This window comes from Tamandua tetradactyla, chromosome 1 (assembly GCF_023851605.1).
Source record: "Tamandua tetradactyla isolate mTamTet1 chromosome 1, mTamTet1.pri, whole genome shotgun sequence".
NCBI classification, from domain to species: Eukaryota; Metazoa; Chordata; class Mammalia; order Pilosa; family Myrmecophagidae; genus Tamandua; species Tamandua tetradactyla.
Genome location: NC_135327.1, coordinates 204,204,169 through 204,222,581, shown reverse-complemented (window position 1 = coordinate 204,222,581; position 18,413 = coordinate 204,204,169). Strand labels below are relative to the sequence as shown.

At 40.9% G+C, this 18,413-nt stretch overlaps 1 protein-coding gene and 1 long non-coding RNA gene across 3 annotated transcripts in view; one reads left to right on the top strand and one right to left on the bottom strand.

The window, feature by feature from the left end:
- The window catches only part of PTPRN2 (protein tyrosine phosphatase receptor type N2), a 1,272,212-nt gene that overhangs the window by 933,581 nt on the left and 320,218 nt on the right, over nucleotides 1-18,413 (top strand). The gene's annotated exons all lie outside the window — the stretch shown is intronic.
- Nucleotides 2,226-18,089, bottom strand: LOC143675040 (uncharacterized). Its single transcript, XR_013171344.1, has 4 exons — nucleotides 17,755-18,089; nucleotides 17,205-17,300; nucleotides 6,758-6,827; nucleotides 2,226-2,973 (listed from the first exon to the last, which is right to left on the bottom strand). It is a non-coding gene; the product is annotated as an uncharacterized LOC143675040 (long non-coding RNA).

Here is an 18,413-nt window from a genome sequence, read left to right as displayed (position 1 = left end):
CCTCTAGGTAGCTCAAGTAGTTACCTGAGCTCCAGAGATTGTAGCAAGGGCTTTCTTTTGATAACTGTCTCTAGACCTGAAGTAGAGTGGAATTCAATATTAGAACACATGTACAGATATTTTATAAGGGTTTGATTTCTTTCTGCAGTTTCTAATCAGGTAACAACTATTCTGAAATACACTGTAGATTCTCCCAAGGTCTCTTTCAATCATGGTTTTTCCTTCTTATTTCTTCCTGATGCTAATGGGTGAGAGTTGAGCTGCAGAGGAATAGAGAAGGCATTTGAGTTTCTAGTACCTAGCCCACTTCCAGCTCTTCCTCTGAAAATCTGCATCAGATAAGATGCTCTGGGAAGAAATAACAGGAAAAAACAATGAAAGATGGCTTATTCTACGGGTATTTATTAACGCCCGTGAGTAGGAGGTTGGATGTGGAGTTGTTACAAAGTTAGTTAAGTCTGTGGGGCAGTTCTGCTCTCTTCATTGTAGTGACATTTGTCCACAGGCTTTTCCCTTCCTGGTAATAAAATGTCTGCAGCAGCTCCAAGCATCTCCTCCTCACAGCTGTGTTCGTGGGCAAAATAGAGGGTTTTTTTCATGTGCGTCTCCCTGTATCCCCCAAGTTGAATTTTGAAAATTTCAAACTTTCCAAAAAAATTGAAAGCCTAGTAAAATAAAAACCTTGATACCCTTCATCTTGATTTGCCTCCTGCAACATGCTTTTAAAATTTATGTATCATCTATCCATCTGGCTGAAAGTTTTGAAAACGTATTTCAGATGTTAAGAAACCTTACCCTGAAATACTTAAACATATATCTCCTAAGAACAGACACATTATCCTATATCATCCCAAAATGTATAATACTGATACAGTAATAACTGTATTTATTTTCTATATGCTATGGTGGGGTTCATATTTCATTCTTTTTCCATGTGAGTATCCCATTATTGCAACACCATTTGTTGAATTTTTTTGTTTGGTTTGGTTGGTTTTTTTGTTTTGTTTTTGTTCTGCTGGTTTGTTTGTTTGAGGGGTGGGGAATGCATAGGCTGGGAATCAAACCCAGATCTCCTGCACTACAGGTGAAAATTCTACCACCAAACTATACTCACACCCCCAATAATTGATTTAACATACAATTCAGAGTCAGATTTTGCCTATTGGGTTAATGATGCTTTTTATTGCTATTTTTTCCTTTTAATTTGGGTTCTAATCAAGGTTCAATGCTTCATTTTGTTGACATCTCTCTAATTTTCTTTCATCTCAAATACTCTCCCCACCTCTTTATTTTATTTTATTTTATTTTTATCTTTCCTAACATGGTAATTTTTTAATTTAAGAAAACAAACAATACACGTAGAACCACCAAAAATGGCTATCTTAGTTAGCTTAACCACAAGCATATTTTAATAAAATATCCATATAATCATTGTAAAATCTATGTTTGCACAGTAAGTTTAATAAACCAATTTAAAATTAAGGCAACAAGGGAAAAAATCTATAATTCAGATAGCAAAGTTCTTAAATTCTAAGAATTTAGATCCCATCTTAAATTCTAAGAATTTAGATACCATCTTAAATGGTATCTAAGTTAGATACTATTTGATCAGCTGTCAAAACTATGAATGTTCTCAAATATCAAGTAGAAAGTTCTTATAAATTATCTGCATTGCTACAGTAATGACTTATGTTTCTAAACAGTTTCCTAATTTCAGGAAAATTTTTAAAGAAACTAGATCAGTTGTCTTGTAGAATATTGTTTGAACTAAGTTTGTCTGTTTCCACATTGATTAGATTCAGACTAAAGATTTCAACAAGAGTTCTCCATAGGCAATGTGGCGTGCTTCCTATTGCATCACGGCAGAAGACAATATGCCATCACTTCTCAGTTTGGGCAAGTCTATTTGATCAGTCAGTAAAAGTGGTGTCTACCACATTACTCTATTATAAAGGTAACTTCTTTCCTTTATAGTGAATCAGCTATTTGTAGGATGATAGCGTGAGACTCTAAGAACATCCTGTTCCCTGCTACCTTTCACCACATGCCTCTTTAAAAGCAAGAAGGAAGGAATGGGAGCGAACACTAACCAGGCAACTGTGGTGGGTCCAGGAGAGCCCTCTAGCCCTGGAGAGGAGAACCATGAATTCCTAGGACCCTCATGTTCTCAGTGATGCTCGGCGGCTGACATGCACATGCAAGAAGCCAACACAGTTTCATCCAGTCTTGGAGTTTACTAAGCATTTGGAACCAAACAATAAGAATCTGGCAAGGAGGTCAAGGACACCGGCAGGACAGAATAATGGAAAGGGAAGGGGACAAATGCAGGAAGGTGTTGATAGATACTAGGGAGAAGAAGAGTCTCCTACAGTCCAGGGGTTCTGGTGAAGTCATCACACCATATTTTTGAGAGAACTGGCTTGAAGACCGGAGACTGTTCCCTGAGAGTAAGATAGGTAAACTGGTCCTCTCAGGGGTAAGTCCAGGTGATGTCTTGGTCTAAGGAATTGCTGAGAGAGTAGGTGGCTGCTGTGGAGTAGTGAAGGTTATATGCCATGAAAGATTGGATGCCTGAATAGGAGAACATGTTCTCAAGGTCAAAGGTACTGATCTCCAAAACAATGTTAATTGTTAATATTATTATTAATCATGTAATTATTAAAATGATATGATTATTAACAATGTTAATAACCATGATATATGAGGAAGATCAGAGTAGAACTTTTCTTGGGGGGATTTTTAATGCAGATGTCTTCCCTTTTACCACTTCAGATCATTCTGGTGCCTCGGCCCTTTTTTGCAGCCACATTCTTGAGCAGGGGAGGAAAGCATGGTGGTGTCATTGGTTCTTTCAGTTGTGAAGTTGTTTTGGCTTCCAGAGTTGTGGTAGCTTTTGCATTCTTCAAGGAGTCCTCCATAAACGTAACTTAACATCAGATTTTCCTTGTCAGTCTTGCTAGAGCCTTAAATATCCTAGAAAATAAAGCATGTACACCATTTAACATAACTTACATATTATTGACAGCCTTTGGTGTACAGATTTGCAAACAGGAAGTTTTCAAACCTAGTCACATGCTCCTATACTTGCATAAATAGATGATCACATATGTGGCCTTAAGTACAGGGTGATTACAAAAGAAAGTTCCCCTAGATCATGACCTGTTCAAGATTGGAATGCTCGATGTTCACCATATTTCCTTTTACCAATCAAGTTTATGAATCACCAGCAAAATCTATTGTTTTCTTTTGCATTCTAGCAAATTCAATTTTTAGATATGCAACTGCTTAAGCAATTGCTTTGAGCATGGAGTCCTTGAGTTTTGTTTTTTACTTTAAGTAGCTTCTCTTTGTAGAACTCAGTTTATTATGGACGCTTTAAAATACATTTCTAAAGAAAGAACTTTTGTTGTCCTTATTAAAAATGTATTACATATTTCAAAATTAAAGTTCTGGCTCATGAGCATCTAGCTAGCACTCAGTTGTATCTTATGCTAACATCAGCAAATGCGACATGAAAGGAAACACTCTGAATGCATTTGAAATTAAAATTGTGTTTAGTTTTAAGATGGGGATGTAATCAATTTCCCTTAGAAAATTATGAAAACTTCGATACATAAAGAAATGTAGTTTGAAGAAACAGTGATGCCATCTCTTTACTGAATGTACAAATCCAAATGACTTACCCTTTTGGTGATAAATTTGTACATGGCATACACAAATAAAACTGAGTGGCATCATGAAATTTTTCCACTGCCGGCCCCCTTTCTTCTGAAATGGGCATATTCAGGAGCTAGTGACCCAGACATGTACCCTGTAATTTGTCAACTCCTTTGCAGGGAGTTGGTACTTTGCTGTAGATTTAAGTCAGCCTGGTTTTGTTTAACATTACTACTAATTATGTGATAGTAGGATTTGGACATGCTGTGATTTACCTTTCATTTAGCAAACATATTGTATGTATGATAATAATCCAGCTAACATTTAACCAGGCTCTAGGCTAAGTACTTGATGTGTGTCATTTCATGGAAAATAAGACTATAAAATTGTACCCATTTTCAGATACGGAACCTGAGGCCAAGAGAAGCTTAGTGGTATTAAGGTATTTGATTTAAACAGGTATTTAATTAATTATTCATATCTGCAATAGCCAGGACCTTTATCCATATCTCTGTATGAGCTATTATAACATCTCTAAACATTTCCTTTTGCTTCATCCTCTTGGTATTGACAGCACACATGACAAGAGGGACTGGGAAGCAGAGCTTAGACAGCCAGGACTGTGGATGGGCCATGAGGTTGTTGAAATGGAGATTCATCTTATGTTTGATTTCTTGCTCCACAAACTAGCATTTTACCTTACTTTTATATGGGGTTGCTTACTAGCACTCAGTTCAGCATCACATCCAAAGAAAGTCACTTATCTAAGGCAAAGACAAATGTCAGTGTCCAGACAGGGTCAGAAAAGGAAGACTATGGCTATAGAAAAAAAAATTTAGAAGCCTCAGCCTGCCTGAGATACCAACACTGCTGCAGTAGCAGGTTGGTCTGGGGAAGGTGCTCTGCGCCCTGAGCATCCTCTGTCCTGGCATTTATCAAAATATGTTGTAATCACCTGCTTCCATCTCTCTGTCTCCCAGTAGACTTTGAACTCTGTCTGACCAGGGCACATCTATCTTGTCTATATTCCTAGAGGTTGCATGGGGTCTTCCATAAAATAGGAACTTCAATAGATTATTGTTAAAGGCTAAATGGATGAGCAATGAATGGCATTAGAATGGATATTTATTAATCCTGTTTGGTAGATAGAGAAAAAGTTATAAATAAGTTATTTAACTTGTCTAAATGCATGCGATTGACTAGCACTAGGAGAGACTACCAAATCTCCTATTTCTGAATCTAATCCTTTCTTCTATTGTGATTATTAGTTACTCAGTACCTTTAGAATCTAGCAGACACTTAGCAGTTAGGAAATATAGTTTATGGTTCCAGCAACTAGTTAAATTGCTGTAAATAAGTCAATTAACCTTTCTGATTCTTCATTACGATATCTCAAAAATTTTGTAGCAGTAGGATTTGGGCATGCCATGATTTACTTTTTCATTTAGCAAACATATTGTATGTATGATAATAACCCAGCTAACATTTAGCCAGGCTCTAGGCTAAGTACTTGATATTTGTTATCTCATGTAAAGTCTCCTAACAAGACTATGAAATTGTACCCATTTTTCAAATATGGAACCTGAGGCCAAGAGAGGCTTAGAGTCTCTTAGGTCACTCCCTAAGGGGAGTGATGGTATTATCTTCATTTTAGGAGATTTTTATTCTAAGAAAAGCAGACCAGAACCTTATTTCTTTGGCTAAATCACACTCCTATAAGTCTGCATCCATCATTTTATCACCTCTGACCTCAGGTTGGAGCAGAGGACCAGTCATCAAACCTGCCTCTACTTTGGAAAGCCCTTTCCTCTCTGCCCCCTTGTGCCCTTTTCTTGATGCACACCCAAGTCTCACAGGGACCTAAACTGAACAGTGATTATGTATATGGAAAGAGCACAGAAAATCACCTAGGCCATCCCATTTTATTAATTTGTGTAAGGCATCGTGGGGTTTATACACTGAGTTTTCTACTAACTCGGAGAATCTGGCTGACACCCACTCCCATCTGAATTTGGGGAAAAATTAATCTTGGAAGGAAGGAAGACCAAGACTAATGTAATATTCTTTCCAGTTGAGATCAAGTAGTTACATGTGGCAACCACTGTGGTCTTTTTTGAAGACAAAATACATGCAATGGATCGAATTTCATTTTGAGTCTTAGCCTGAAATAGGAGCAGTGAAAGAGAAGAAATGCAGTGTGGGAGGAAAGCAATAGGAACATAAGAACCAGATTCTAGATTTGGCTCTTCCCCAAATAACCCTGATGCCTTGTCCGCTAAAATGACTTTGCCAAACTAGACGGCCTCTTTTTGGTTCTTTCCACTACTGCTAGGCTCTGACTGGGTGTAATACTTTTATCAGCACTTACCACTCCCCCTGGTTAACGCACATTTAAACTCAGTGTACCCCCCCAAGGCGGTTAGGAAACCTCCTTTTCAGACTCTTGCTCAGCGCACGTGCTCGGCTAATGAGGGGCTGTCCAGTGCCCTGCCTTGGGCCCCCCATGTGAACCCACACAGTCTGGGAAACATGATTTAATTTCTTCCCTTCTGAGCCTTGACGCACCCCTTTCCTTTAGGCTCTCTGTTCTCCCTTCTTTGCCCTTCAAGACTAGGACAAATGGAAGGCTGTCCCAATACCCTTGTAACTGTGCTTAATGATCCAGGCTTTAATGTGTTTTAGTGTTTTGTTTAGGGAAAATTAAAGGCTTGTGCTTAGTAAAACTCTACAAAGAGGCCTTGATTGTTAATTTTCTTAAAGTCCCTTTTTGCGTATGAAGTTAAGAGCCACAGAATGTTCTTGGACTGTGCATAAAGATAGACAGGGATATTGAAAAAAAAAGTTGTGAGCAACTTCTGGAGAAGGAGTTGTCTCTCCTTGGGACTATTACAGGCCAAAGAGTAGCAGCACCCTGTGTCCCTTCCCTGCCCCACTCTACCAGTGTAGTGACTGACGATGGCTCACAGTATGCTCAGATGGGCAGGGGATGGGGAAAGGGCATATCTCCCTTCGTGATAAGGGAAGGGGGGACCAGAATCTCTAGAAAGCAGATGAAACTGTAATTTAAAAAATCCCCCTAGGGTGATTCTGGGATACTCACCTCCATATCAACATGCTCTAGATTCCCTGGTACACAGCAAACACCCAGAGCTGATTCTTAACCTGGGGACCTGGAGTAACATAATGAAAATCTTAGTTTACAAAGCTCCCGACAATATTTGCAAAATAGTGGATGTGCCTGGATCCATATCCCACCCATCCCCAACTGCCTGCAGGAAAAAAGCACACCCACAAATAACTAAGAATCTCCCGGCTTAGAGGACGTGATCAAACCTATATCACTCCATAACTTTGTAGCCTGGTAGAGTGTTCCCAACAAAGGGATATACTGGCAAACAAGCTCTCTAAACTAAAGCCCTAAATTTCCATGGTGTAAATATCCCCCTCGTGGCCAATTGCAAGCTGTCAACCCTTTAACAATGGGCTCATAAAAAGTCTGAATGTTCAACATTTGACTCTTGCAATAGGACACAAGTAGGCTCCAGGCAAACCATAACAGGTATTTGGATGAGGATCACGCTGGATGGCCGTGTAGTTATTGAGAAGCTGTCAGACTATGATAGTCACAGTTGGTCTTCGTCAAAGACATGGATACTTCAGATGAATTATTCCATTTTACTCTCATAACAAACCTATGACACCGTTCATTTTATTGCTCTGAATTTCACAAAGGAGGAAACTGAAGTACCGAGAAGCTTAGTAATTCTACCCAACATCACTCACACCTGGAAAGTGGTAGCAGCTAGCGTGGATCAGGTATTCTGATTACAAAATCTGGTCAGGCAAAAGCAATACTGGGCCCTCTTACTAACTTATATTGCTCTTTTGAGTAATCTTTCCATCCCTTCCCTCCCAAGATGTTGTGTCTTCATTGGTGCCTTCTGGCTCCATCTCCTTATTCTAAAAAAAAGAAACATTTTCTGCCCCATTCCTCCCCCTCTAGTCCTCAAGTAACATCACTTAACTTACCTTTTGCCCATTGCCCTACTCTCTAATCAGCACCATGGGTTGAGTCTGCTCTCTTTATATTGTTATGCAGGGGAGGGTGCTCAGAAATTGAGGTGACTCTGGGAAATGTTTATAGACTGGTAATCACAGACCAGAGAACCTTAGATCCCTTAGACAACTGTACTCATTTGATTCAAACCACCTTTTATAGTTGAGAAAAGTTAAGGCCCAGAAATTCCAGGCAACCCATCTGAGGTCACTGAGTTTGTTGTGAGCACGAACTGATTGTGCGTCTGTTGCCTTCCCTTCCTTACCCATGTGGAGTAGATGAAATATTTTTGTCTCCGGGGGAGAGGCTCATGGTGGTGATCCTGTGGTGCTTCTTGGGTCAGGCAATATGGGCACAAGTCTCAAATCACCAGCCCTGCCCAGAGGCTTAGGTCTGTGAGTTAACATCAAAGTAGTTTCCATGGATAAGACCTTGAGCCTATACACCCAAACTTGGCTGGCAGAAAAATCATTCCAAGTCAGAGGTTTAGCATATGGGTGGTTTGATCTCCAGGAGACACTTGGCAATGACTTGGTGTGGGGTGGGGTGGGAAATGGGTGGTGCTAGTGGCATCTAGCGGATAGATGCCTAGGAGGCTGCTGGGCATCCTGCAATGCACAGGCCGGCCCCCACAGCAAAGAGTTACCTGGACCAAAATGCGAATTGTGTGAAGGGTGAGCAACCCTGCCCTGAATTGATTAGGTTACGGGTGGGGGTCTGGGAGAGATAATCCTTCTGGAAGGTTTACACAGGCCCATTAAGCTTGAGAACTTAATCAAAATGATTTCTGTTAACTTAAAATATAGTGTTCTTAGGAAAATCATATTTTTTTCCACCTCTTTCCTCACTAGCTTTCAAGTCACCCCGCAAAAGAGAATTGTGGGTATAATATAAGGTGGGGCCTACATTTTCTCATCTCTGTTTACTGGATTATTTCCGGCCACCCCCACCCCACTCCCTGCAGGCCTCCCCAGTCCCAATCTTTGTCCCTTGACCCCAACTGTCTATGACATTTCATGTGGGTGATATCATCGGGCCTGTGCCCAGAGCAGAGACATGTTGGTGAGCTGAGCGTTTCCTGAAGCGATGGATGGATGGCACTTTAACAGTAATTAGGGCAAATAGATCCTGCTATAGAAACAACTCCTGCCCGGAGCTGCCAGGGGCAGAGGCCTGACACTTCCACCCACTCAGTGCTGTTTGAAGTGACCCTCCATGGCAACTGCCTGGCAGAGGCCTCCCTCAGCTCTCCAGCATCCCACGGGTGTCTACATGCAGAAGGCATTTTCTTTATTCCAACCTTTTTGAGAAAAACAAAATAAAAAAGGGCAGTTCCTTGAAGCCACTGATCCTCTGAAAATAACTCATGATACAGCAATAATCCCCCAAACCGAGAGCACTGGGGTTGGGTGAGGACAGAGCCGGTGCGTTCTCATTTTTCAGACTGGTAAATGTCAGGGATGAGTCATGGGGTGAAGGTGCCTTTAATAGTCCTTGTGTTTCTGGCACCCAACACCGTGCCTGGCCCACAGTCCTCACTCAGGGAACAGCAGTGAAGCAAAGTTAAATTTCTGAAAATGCTAAGCCACTCCCTTGTGAGCTCTGTGTTATCCCTTATGCTGTATGAATTTGAAGGACAAGTTTATGTTATCAGGGGAGAAATGAATGTACTGGATGCTTGATACGATGCTTTGCTGGAGTCTCAGGACCAGGAGAAGCTTCAAGGGGAACACCCTCCTACCAGTACAGATCTGAGCCCTTTTCTTAGGCACCTTCATCACCGAATGACCACACGAAACTATGTATGTGGCACTATGTCTCTGTTCTTTCCTCCATAAAATGGATATCCTACCTCTCAAGACTGGTGTAAGAGTAGAATGAGATCATATGAAAATATACTGAAGCATAAAAGGAAAACCTCAAATGCAGAGTATTAATTTGAAAATCTCCAGAAAAAGCTAATTACAGAATACCATAGAATTCTTGAGGGCTACATCAGTTTTTTTTTTCTTTTAACATTTATACAGGTGTTAGGGTTGGCTTTATGAAGATGTTTAGATATTAAAATTCATAAGCAGCCGACATGATCAAAATATAATATAGTAACTTCAGAATGCCTAGGTAGTGATGTGTTAGTGAAGTTCAAAGGCTGAATGAATGTCTAGATAAGATGACCGATAACTGTTCACATGAATGCTGTATGTGTCAGCATATATGGCATCACTTTTAGATACCACCACATCTTTAAAAGGCTCCCTTGGACCCTTTCTTTATGGAGCTAGTTAAATACAGACCCCTTTGGTGCTTTAACAGATTGATTAAGCATGCTATACGGGGCATATGTGGGCACCTTATTTAGTAATAAACATTCTTTCCTAATTCTGTTGTTCCATGCTCTCAAAGGGAGGTCTTTGACTTCTTAAAGCCATGTTCTACCCGCTCCGCTGGATACCTCATTCCCTACTCCTTCTGCAGTAAGGACTCATCATTCTCTTTTGAACACTCTGAAGTTCCCCAGCAGTAGCTCCGATCTATAGCCAACTCACATCACCAGGGTCCTCATCTGTAAAATGGGAAGAGTAATAACTACCCTGTCTATTTCACATGAGGATTAAATATGACTGTGTTTGCAGTGTGCTTAGCACAATACCCATTTAATAAAGTGTTGTCATTGTAATCATTATAATCACTGTTATGTTGTCATTGTTATTTACTAGCACCCTGATGACTTGGAGAGAGGATTATTTGAACCTTCTTATATAAGGAGGAGAGCAAGGGGAGAATGCTAACTAGAAGACTATGAGTTCCTCCGAAGAAGTTGGCTAAATACATAAAAGAGCATTCTATAGCTTATTACTCTTGCAATTAACCAAAAAGTTTTTAAGTTAACATTACTTTTTGTTTCCCAGAGTCTCGAGGTCCCCAAATGGTGCCTAGGAGTATGATGATGAAGCTGGAAGATGAAACAAGGAAGGGGACGAGGGTCAGTTCTGGTCCCCGCCCTAGAAATCCTTGCCATATTGAAAGAGGAATGGTGCCAAAATTAACCAGCTTACAACACATGGCTTCTTGTCTACAGAATATGACTTTGAGATCTGCCAATAGATATCAACCTATTATTTAGGGTCCCCTGGTATAGACTAAGACATAGGATAAACGTGGACAAAGTTCTTCCTAATGGTGCCATATTTAACTTTGTCCCCTTGACATATAATCCTTTATTTTTCAAAAGTGTGATTCAGAAATTGACTTGGCATGTTGACATATTTGAGAGGATAATCCATTCACTGGCAAACATGCATGTATTAGTCAGGATTAGTGTGGCCGAGTGTGACTGAAAATCCAAAATTATAGTGGCTTAAACAAGTTAGAAATTTATTTTCATTTCTTATGGAAGAAAAAAGTCTGGAGGCAGGCGATCCAAGAATCATATAGCACTCCCATAACTTATTGTTAAAAATTATTCTCATATGAGGTACAAGAAACATAGGACATTTTATCTTGTTGCTGCAGTATGCACAGCACGACTTCCTCCTCAAGATCCAAGATGGTTGCTCAAACTCCAGCCATCAAGTTCATATTCCAACTAGCAGTAAGGGGAGAGAATCAAAGGATGGCATATCTCCTTACTTTGAGACACTTCCTAGAAGTAGCATACAACACTGCCACTTATATTATTTTGGCCAGAACTTAGTCACGTGTTGTTCTAGTTTGCTAGTTGCCAGAGTGCAATATACCAGAAATGGAATGGTGTTTAAAAAGGGGAATTTAATAAATTGCTAGTTTACAGTTCTAAGGCCGAGGAAATGTCCCAGTTAAAACAAGTCTATAGAAATGTCCGATCACAGGCATCCATCCAGGGAAAGATACCTTGGTTCAAGAAGGCCAATGAAGTTCAGGGTTTCGTTCTCAAGTGAGAAGGCACATGGCGAACACAGTCAGGGCTTCTGTCTCAGCTACAAGGGCACATCTGCTAGCTTTCTCTCCTGGCTTCTGGTTTCATGCAGCTCCCTGGGAGGCATTTTCCTTCTTCATCTCCAAAGGTCACTGGCTCATGGACTCTCTGCCTTGTGGGGCTGAAGCATTCTCTGCTCTCCCTGAATCTCCTTCATTCTCTAAAATGTTTCCTCTTTTATAGGACTCCAGAAACTAATCAAGACCCACCCAAACAGGTGGAGACACGCCTCTACCTAATCCAGTTTAACAACCACTCTTGATTAAATCACATCTCCAGGGAGATGATCTAATTACAGTTTCAAGCATACACTACTGCATAGGGATGGGAAGAAACGGCTGCCTTTACAAAATGGGATTAGGATTAAAACATGGCTTTTCTAGGGTACATATATCATTTCAAACCAGCACATTCCACCCTCTGGACCCTAAAAAAGACATGTTTTCCCCATATACAAAATACATTCATTCCATAACAATATCAGAGAACCTTAAACCATTCCAGTAACATTTCAAATACAAGATTAATACAAAATTAAAAGCAGTACAAAGTCTCATCAAAGTTAGTTAAAGGCATGGGCAATCCTAAGGCAAAATTTTCTCATTTTGCTCTGGACTTTTGAAACTCATGACAAGATATTTGTTGCCAACATACAAAGGAGGAATATTCATAGGATACATATACATGTTTCCATCGGGAAGAAAGAACATGGGGGTCACTGGACCCACACAGTTTCAAAAACCCGCAGGGCAAAGATCATTAGATTTCAAAGTCTGAGAGTCATTTATCTTCGGGGCTTCTGAAAGTGGCAGTCCCACCCTTTCCAAAGGCCTATACAGAGGCCTGCCTCTCTCCTAATGCAACCTTGGGGGACATTGGGGAGACCACCTTTTTCTTGGCTCCACTCTCTCCAAGGATCGGGGTGGCACCCGGGCTCTCTGCCATCTCCGGGGCACATGCTTAACCCCTCCATGTGGTAGCAGCCTGGCTGTCCCCAAACCCCAAGTAATGTCTTCACCCTCTCCAAGGCCTGAGGCAGCATGACTCTTCCACTGCAGTGAGGTGGAAGGCCCATCCTCTGACTTTGGGGCAAACTCACCCTCTCCAAGGGCTTGGGTGGGTCCGCTCTCCTGGCCCGAGGATTCTTGACTTCAAACCCTGGCCTCCATGGTTTTGCCTCTGAAGTTATTTTTCCTCCAGTAGTGTCCCTTCTCTGCACCCCCCAGTTCAGACAGGCAGCGGGTGTGTTTATACAGGTCCCACAGCACTTTCGTTGGCTTTCTATGCAGTAGCTTTGGATCATGCCCATCAGACATAAGGAGTTTCCACAAATCCTTCCTGGATAACTCCATCTCCAATCCTGGCTTTCTCTGAAATGGTTCATTGGTTCCACATTTGTCCAGATCTTCATGTGGGACACTATTCTCTGGGGTTTCCCCTCCTGAAAGCCCAAAAATTTCCAGAATATCAGTTTCTAGTTTCTTTATACCCAGGAGTTCAGTTCTCAGTTTATTTGTTTCCTGTTGCATTTCACTATAAGCTGTGAGGAGAAACCAGGCTGCACCTTCAGCATTTAATTTGGAGATCTCTTCTGCTAAATATCCAAGTTCATGGCTTTTAAAATCAGCCTTCCAGGCAAAGCCACTAGTCAGTTTTGCCAGATTTTCTGCCATTTTAAAACAAGGCTCTTCTTCCTTCCAGTCTATAACAACACACCCCTCATTTCTGTCTAAGGCTTTATCAGAAGTGTCTTTAGGGTCCACATTTCTGCCAACAGTCTCTTCAAAGCATTCTAGGCCTTCTCTGTCGAGCTTCTCACAACTCTTCCAGAATCTTCCCCTTATCCATTTAAAAAGCCGTTCCAACATGTTTGGTATTTGCTAAATGCAGCAGTAGCACCCCACTCTCCGGTAACAAATTGTATTAGTTAGGGTTCTCTAGAAAAACATAATCAACAGGAAACACTCACAGATATAAAATTTATAAAGTGTTTCATGTAACCATAGGACTGCAGAGTCCAAAATCCACAGGGCAGGCTGTGAAGCCAATGATTCCTCTGGAGGGTCTGGATGAACTCCACAGTAGAGGCTTGCCGGCCGAAGCAGGAAGAGAGCCTCTCTCTTCTGAATCCTCCTTAAAAGGTTTCCAGTGATTAGATTAAGCATTCCTCATTGCAGAAGACACTCCTCTTGGCTGATTACAAATGGAATCAGGTGTGGATGCAGCTGACGTAATCGTGATTTAGTTCTATGAAATGTCCTCATTGCAACAGACATGCCAGCACTTGCCCAACCAAACAGGTACCACCACATGGCCAAGTTGACACATGAACCTGAACATGACACATATCTAGCTGCAAAAGTGACTAGGAAATAGAAACTTTATATTGGGTGATCCTTTGCCCAGCTAAAGATCAGGATTCCAAGTAACAAAAGGAGAAACTGCAGAATGCCAAGATGTATGATCCTGTTTTCCATGGGCCTAGTTGCCTTGAAGTAGGGGTGAAGTCTGCCAAGTGCTTAGGGGGTGCATATCATTGATTGGCAGTAAAGTTACTGGGTCCTCAAGTGTCCCCAGGTTTGCAGTCTTTCCCCAGAGTGACACAGGTGAGGACAAAGACACTTGTGGTTTTCCTGCCCAAGTGGTCATTAGTGTCATTGCTGACTTTGCCACTTAATGACCTCATTCAGCATTTTTGTCCCCACCACCACCTTCTCCTCTTGCTATGACCAAGGAGAAAAGAGTTCTTCCACACCAGAATTTACAGTCACTTGCTCCTGTTGTTCTATAGTCCTCTGACCATGTATTGGGGCGTAGCACTCATTGGAAAGTTATTAAAGTTTAGCTTCTAGCATCACATTCCAAAACTTTCCACCCAGCAAACAGCCAACCAATGACCCAAAATTGGCAACTTGTCTTTCAGGGTTCTTGCTACCTTGAGAATTTCCTATGTAGCCATATCTCATCTTTCATCCACTCCAGCATGGGAGGTAGCCTTCCTTCCCCTTATTTTTTGGAAATCTCAGTTCCTATTAGTCCAAAAGCTCCTACATAACAGTCTTCCAGTAGCCCACATACTAGCATTCATTTATTCAATAAATAATTCTTAAGTATCAACTATGTGCCACACCCTATGCCAAGCATAAAGAGTCACACAAACAGGACGTAGCCTTGTCCTGAAAGAGCTCACAGTCTGTTGGAATGAGAGGGTCATATGGAGCAGGGTCTTAGTTTCCTGCCCTTAATATCCCAAGATGGACCTGCTGATTAAATACACAACTCCAAAGGCAAAGTCCTTTATATGATTTCTCTGACAGTAAGTCAGCACCAAGATCATTCCTTCACTGGAAATAGAATTGTGATCTGCTTCCACCTTGAAGTACAGAGACATTGGGAGTAGACACACAAAACCCAAAAAGTTTTTCCTTATAATGGAGTCCTAATAAAAAATGCCATTATTCCCTCTTTTAGTTCTGGGAGATTTTTATTTATGACAAATGTTAACTGAAGTGCGAAGTCTTCTAGTTTTTTTTTTTTCTGGGGATTGAAATCCATCTCGCTTTTAAGCCATTCCATCTAGTTCATCTCTAGAGTGAGGAAGAAGGAGAAAAAATAATCATTCTAATTTCTCTCCAATTTTAATTTCTCTCCATGTGCCATCACCAGATCTGGTGAAGAAGCTGAGAAATTCAGCCTGAAGCATTTCCCATTGCCCCACTTTCACCCTCCAAGTTTCCCTTAGAGGAACAAGGCTAATTAGGGCCTTTGAATTATTTGAGCATTTTCATCCTTATGGAAAAGCTTTATGTGATCAAAACATAAGTCTCAGGACATCAAATCCCTGGCTGTTTAAAGTGGACTAAGACATCAAGGCTTTGAAAATTCAAAGGGATGCTAGCCAGTGAATAAAAAAAAATATCTGAAAAGTTAATCAGTCCTCACCTGTCATATGAACTTGATCTAACCAGTAACCTTAGATATTAGGGGGCCTCAGAGACCCAACTTCCAAGTCAAAATATCACAAGAGGGTGAAGTCTTCAGGGATCCAAGGAGTAGATTCTAAATAGGGTCTTCACATCAAGAATGAATAATAGATGGAGTCCAACTGTTTTGTAGCAGAGCACAAATTAGTGATTCATTGATTGTAATCAGAAGCAGCTGCTTGTAATCAAAGCACAGGTACTGATAGGTCATTATCAAGTGCTATGTTAATTTTCTGCATATACTGTGAGTTTGAGGTTGTGAGTATGCCTTGATGCCAAAGATAGCATAATCTTGTAAACATTAATTAGGATTTCTTTAATTTTTCTGCTAATAATTTATTATTTTTCCTGGCTTTAGTATATTACATATGTGTAAGGTTTTTTTTTAGGTTTTATGAAGGATTTTAGATAGATGAATCTGAGCTCTATTTTATCTTTTTGTACAACATGGGTTCTCAATAGACGTTTGCAAGGATGACTGCACAGGTGGATGGGTGGATAGATAGATGGAAGGTGGGTGTGTGGGTGGGTTGATGTGTGCATAAACAGAAGGGAGAAGAATTATCAATGGCTTTGGGTTTTTTCCTTTCATCTTGTAAAAACCTCTCTACTTCTTTAATCAGACTATCTGGCTATATCCCTTCAGCCCTTCTTAGCTTTTGGGTCAGCTTTCCCAGATCCCTCCCCATTATTGACTGAAAACTTGAGCACCTCTCACGGTTGTCTTTTACAACCACTGTCATCATTCTCTGTGACTTCAACAACCATCCAGCTCCCCAGCCTCTCCTTTCTTTGTCCTCCTCGTGACACTCACCTTTATTCCACCTCAATCTCCATCCCCTCACTGTACCTTCAGACTTCCACCCACTTCAGCGTGGCTTCTGTTCTCACCGTTTCCACCATTCCACTGGTGGGATCAGAGTTTTCCAAGCTCACCAATGACTTTCGTGTTGCCTAATCCAGGAACCACTTCTTGATCCTCACTGAATCTGACCTCTCCATCAGCATTTGATAGAGTTGCTGAGTTACTTCTTGAAATGTTGTCTTTATTCTGGTTTCAGTGACACTTGATTCACCTGGTACTCCTACTTCACTGGCTATACTTTCTCAGACATCACCACCAGCATCCCCTCTTCCACATGATCATGAAATAAGCATGAAAACTAATGAATCTATCATTCTAATTCTGTTTTCTTTCTCCATTCCAGACTTGTATGGCCAACCCATTCTATATATCTGCTTGGGTGTCTTTTAGGCCTCTCAAACCTTTTATACCTAAAATTGAATTCTTGATTTTCTGCGAACTTGGTCCTGGTCCCAGTTTTTACCAGAGAGAGAGAGAGAGAAGAGAACACAATTCTCAGGGTGACTCCACTCTCTTCCATCACGGCTCAGGGGAGGGCAGCAAAATGTCTTAACAAGAGTACAGGCTTTGGAGTCAGAAATACTGGGATTGTGTTGTGATATCAGCTCCTTACACTTCTACTTACTGGCCTTGGGGCCTCAAATGAACTATCTTATGTCTCTGAACCTTATTTTCCACAGCTCTTACTGTGATTATGAAGCTTAAATGGGGTCCCACATGTAAAATTCCTGCTGCCTTGATGATGCTCAATAAATGTTAGTTCTCTTTCCTTCATCCACAGTCCTGAAAGACAAAAAAAAAAAAAAAAAAAGTGAATCCCAAATCTGATGCTTATTCCCTGTGTGTGAGGAGTGTGCTAAATCCATTTTTATTGTTGTTTTCACCTTTCCTGGTGTCATCAATAGAATAATGAACAATTCTGAGATGATTTTCCTGGAATTTGGAAACCAACATTCCTGAGATGTGTCTACAACTGCCAAAATGAAGTGGAGAGGGAAAGAATTTCTGGAGAGGGATGTGTTTCAGCTACTGAGATTGTACTTTTGGAGCATAAGCCTTCAGGCAAAGCTTCACCTTCTATATTCTCAGTAGAGATCCCCTAGTCCCAGGTACTGAAATGAGCCCACACTCAGGACTTCACAGTTGATGCTAGCTGATGACTAAGATTCATATAGATACAGCTGGTTTAGTGAAGCAGGTTACAAATTTTACTTATTAAACCAAATCCTCAACTCACTTATTTCTGCAGCCTGTTACGGTGATGCTGATGAGACACTAGGACATGGGACCCATTTCAAAAGATCCAATGCTAAATTAGTCAGCATCTCTGGGAATCTCTTCCTCAATAACAAACTGACTCATTCTTCAGAGTAGATTGTTAAGGTCATATTCAAGTCTTCCGGGGTAGCCAGTGTTCTCAGTTGACGACTAAGAAGTGTTTAGGAGGTTGGTTCTCACTTTTTCTCGAAGGGATGACGCAGGTTTGAACTGAGTGTCCACAACAGCCAGTGACTCCTGCTTCCACCTCACATGGGCTGGCCAGTCCAATTTCAGCTTCACTGAGAGCAGTCGTACAGGAGAAGTATGGATTGATAGCCTGTATTACTCTAGAACAAGGGAAAGATGGTGCTATTTTAATGGGCACAGTTCACAATATTCAGAGAAGTGACACCTTGGGTAAAGTCCATGATGGTGATAGCTGCTAAAAAACAAAGGCAGGAGCCAATCTTATTTGTGGCTGAATGCGGTAGTGCCTGGCACATGGCAGATCTCAATACATTTTTAATGAATGAATGCAGTAATGGCAATTATATGATGTTTTACATTTTTTCACTAAAACCTCTCTGAGATTCCCTGAGGATTAAAAATAATCATATGATTCATTTTATAGATGAG